This window comes from Halyomorpha halys, unplaced genomic scaffold, assembly GCF_000696795.3.
Source record: "Halyomorpha halys isolate HHAL.00 unplaced genomic scaffold, Hhal_1.1 Scaffold299.1, whole genome shotgun sequence".
NCBI lineage: Eukaryota > Metazoa > Arthropoda > Insecta > Hemiptera > Pentatomidae > Halyomorpha > Halyomorpha halys.
Window position 1 is genome coordinate 1,344,547 of NW_027107963.1, and position 4,386 is coordinate 1,348,932.

Here is a 4,386-nt window from a genome sequence, read left to right on the forward strand (position 1 = left end):
GTGTGTGTATTTTACAACTTTTAGAAATAAATTCTGACTGTCATAAATTTGTTTTGAAATGCTACAACCATCAAAAAAGCATAACAGTCAAAAGAGTAACTTTTCACATTCGAATCGATAATTGAAATCAATCATTCTTAATTATTTCTCAAAATGAGACCGGCCTTGGCATGCTTTTTTTTTGTTTTTTTTTACGATTTTTGAATTTTAAATTGTCACAATAACTATCATTTGTGTGATGTTCTGTTCTTAATACTTTCACCATACATCAAACTAGTTTGCAATAAATTTTCATTGATTAGAACGAGGGTGGTTCAAATGGACGGGGTAAGTAGATGGAAGATGAGAGGTTGTGAAAACTTTAAACTACTTTGCGAGAAAATTATGTTATTAGGTTTTCCCGATAATCAGCTAGCTATCTATTAATCCTCATTGACACATGTACCTTATAAATTGTGTTGCAATATAATAATTTATTCGTTTGTACAATATATGATGTAAATTGTATTAGTTTTTCTCTTGTTGTATTATTGCCGATTATGTATATACTTTCACTGACTATTAATCGTGACTGATAATATATATTGTTATTTTATTTAAATAAGATAAATTTTATTAAACATTGAATGATCCTCACATCAATTAAAAATAAAAATAAAACTGATAAGAAATCTTATTAGGAAATTTCCTATACGTAACAGATGATTAGAAGTCCTTGAACAGGAAAAAAAAAACAATTGCATATTTCGTAATAATGAAACTTAACTGCATCTTCGCTTGTCGATATTTAATGTTTTTCATTGTACGGACTTTTAAGAAATCTTTTAGGGAATTAACAAATCAGTTAAACGATAAATTATCTCCGAAGTATATGTACATAAATTTAGAAAAAAAAAAAAATAAGAATTCAGAAAATGATAATTTTAATTTTTTTTTCGATTGTTCCTCTTTGTAGTAAAGAGTTTATTTAATAAATTATATACAGTTGAAAATATCATTCTTTGGTAAACAGATATTTCTGGTACTAAATATCTATTTATAGTGTAAAGGTGTAATTTTTTCAGGGTGACAGTGTAATGCCACGTCGGCAACTGTTGCAGTCACTGCTATGGTTCCTTTACCAAATAGTTGTTATTACATCTATTGTCGCACTAAGTCTGGCGTGATGTATAGTGCGACACTAAAGCTACTATCGCGTTAAGGCCCGCTGTAGTTTCTATCATTATAATATTTACTGTCGTGGCAGTACTGTCACGCTTGGTCTGTCGTGATAGTTCAGAGTTCATGGTAAAGCTACTATCAGGTCAAATCTTTACAGCCACAGCAAAAGATATCACAGCATCATAAAAATAAAATCTGTCCCTCCTATGCCGTATTTTTTTTTAATTGTTTTACCAAAGGTTGAAAAAACCCTCTTTTTAAATAATAATAATAATAATTATATTAAATTATTTTGAAATTTAAAATTGTTTTATTTTGTGTATCTTGAAAAACTTTAGCAAGATTGAAATTTAAGCCCGTAATACCTCAGAGGCAATGTCGAAAATTTCTTGGAAAAATACTAAATTATTGGAGTAAACAAAATCAAGTTTAAATAATAAAATTAGTTTATATGTTCTGAAATTTAGGTTTTATAATACAGACAGCGTTTTGAATGCTATCAGTAATCGTGGGTGACGCATTGGGGTGCCGACACCCCTGCACGCTACTGGGGTCAACAAATAGGCTGTTGGTGAAGACTCGACTAATGGTTCAAATTAGCTAATTGAAAGGCATTGTTGACCTTGAGTAATGTGACCAATTATCACCTATGTGCTAATTAATTTCACAGTGTAATTTAAAAGTTTGCTCGATCATGTGCAGAAAGTATGTTTGTTGAACATCCTTTCCTGGGCTTTGGCTTCCGGCACTATCCTCGACCAGTTTATCCTTAAAATTACTGATAAATAATTAAAAAGTATTCAATTTATCAGTAATTAGCATTACGTTTCCTTCTCTTTGATTAATTTGTAAAAGTATAAATTAAAAAGAAAAGTATTTCCTCATTGAGATGTATAGAGGTGTATTTTTTTTTTTTTTTTTTTAAAGCAAATATACTGAAAAAACTAAAATAAGCACTACAATAAATTATAAAAAAAAATATGGAAGTTCGTTGAAAAGAATGAACTCAAATAGTAAAACTATTTTTTATGAGGCAAGGTTTCATCCCACTTTGCAGAGCTTCCTCGGGGCTAAAAAATATACAAACCATGGTCGTACCCAAAGGTGTCAGGAAGGGGTCTGCTCTTTTATAGCTAATAAAGCACTGCTATAATTATATATAACTTTATTGATTTTGTTCGCCTTTTCCGTGCTGCAATGTCACAACCAGATTGATTATGGCTTGCCTTCCTCTAGTTTTGGTCCTAGCTACGCCCTTGATACAAACAACTAAAATAATGTAAGAAAGTAAGAGAATTGGTAACAAAAATAAAAGTGGACGAAGGTATGGTTAAATGATTTAAATTATGTGAAAATCAACAAAGCGAATTAAAGAAAATAAAACTAAGATGTGCAGTTAAAATTATCAATAAACAAGAATTACAAAAAGTTATTAAGCGATTATAGAAAACAGAAATAATGAAAAATAACAAAGTTGATTAAGAGAAATATAAAAATACAGTTCAAACTAAAAGACAGAAAATAAGGGAAATTTTATTCTTATTTCCCATATTCCTTTTCTAAAAAAACTGTTCTAAATTTTTATTTTCATGCAAAGATATATTTCTGGGTATTAGATAAATCCGTATCTAAACGAGCCCATTACCGACTAAAGAAGTTGATTTATTTTCTTGCTATTGTTGTGTTGCATATTGACAGAATGAAGGTCAAATATAAATCCTGGAAGCATAAACGATAAGGCGGAGTTAAAGATTGTTTGAAGTGTGTTTACTAATTTGGGATATTAAAAGTCATATTTTTAACTGTTTTTATCAAAATTTATAGGACTGATAAAACATCAATAATTTGGTTTTTAATGCAACTAATCATCTAGTAGTAATAGGAAACATCTTTTCTCAATTTCTAGAGAAAATAATCATAATTTAATCCCTATCGATTGGTTAATATTTTATTTTGTCTATACTGGATGTAGTATAGTATATTAGAAACAAAGAATTGGTATCAGAAAATGTAATACTTTAACCAGACATTATTTAAAAGTAACTAAAAATTTACCTGATGTAGGTCTCTCATTGAGAATAAAATGACATTTTGGTTCAAAACGTCAAGTTTCACAATTTTTTAAGCAGTGTGTATATTTTTTCTTTTATCACTTGAAAACGTGAAAATTATTCCTTGAACTTTTGTTACTTAAAGGTGAGTAGTATGTTGTAATAGTTAAAAAGACGTATTCGAGATCACAAAATTGAAAAATGTATGACCAATAAATCATAAAAATATATTATAAATAAAATAATAAGAAAGTTGCTCTATTTCGATTTCGTCTTCAATTATTACTAAATTTCCTCGTTTCCCTTAACTATTGAATCTTTTTATGTAAGGCTTAAAAAAAAGGTATGAGGTTCAGAATCGTTAATTCAAACGAAAATCTTGTTTTTACTTTTTTTACACGTGGATATTATAAATCATTTTCCTGAATTCTGAGCTTCAAGTGTTTATCAATGATTAATGTTAAAGATTAAAGTAAAAACCCATAGATTGAAATAAAATATATCACTATGATTTATTGTTAAAGAAATATATTAAAATAATTAATTATTAGAGTTAATTAATGATTGGTGTTAACTTGCAGTTAGGGGATGAATTATTATTTTTTTTTTTTTGGAGTGAACCCTTTTTACCGACCTTCTACAGCTCAAGAAAAAAATAAATAAACAGGTAGAGTTATATAAGTTAAAAAGTAAATTGATTTCGTGACGCAAAGGAACCCCCGAAATGAAACGGTGGTGGAGGGGTGCAACGCTTGATGTTTTGCATTTAGATTAAAATATTTGAATTAAAATATCTTTAAAATAAATAAGTGAGGAAAATGTTCAATATTTCATCCTCATTGAAATGAGTTATAAATCAAAATTGTTTATTGATGTTACATCAAGTCAGAGAAGCGAAAAGTGGAAAAGATTGCGCCAAATATATAATAAAATAAAAAAAATTAAACTAAAAAAAAATACATATTAATAAAATAAAATGATAACTGGTTTTTTAACATTTGATAAATTCACCATTAGAAAATACTTCAAGTGGTGGCACAGGACTTGACACAATATTTGCAAGACAAATTGAAAACATTCAATCAAACGTTTATATTTCTTATTTTAGCTATCACAAGCGTCATATGAACATTTACTAATACGAATGACAACGTAAACTATAATTTCACGAATG

General features: G+C 28.2%; 1 protein-coding gene across 1 annotated transcript in view; it reads left to right on the top strand.

Annotated features, from left to right (window-relative positions):
* Unc-76 (fasciculation and elongation protein Unc-76) overlaps positions 1-4,386 on the top strand; it is a 133,131-nt gene that overhangs the window by 935 nt on the left and 127,810 nt on the right. The window lies entirely within an intron of this gene.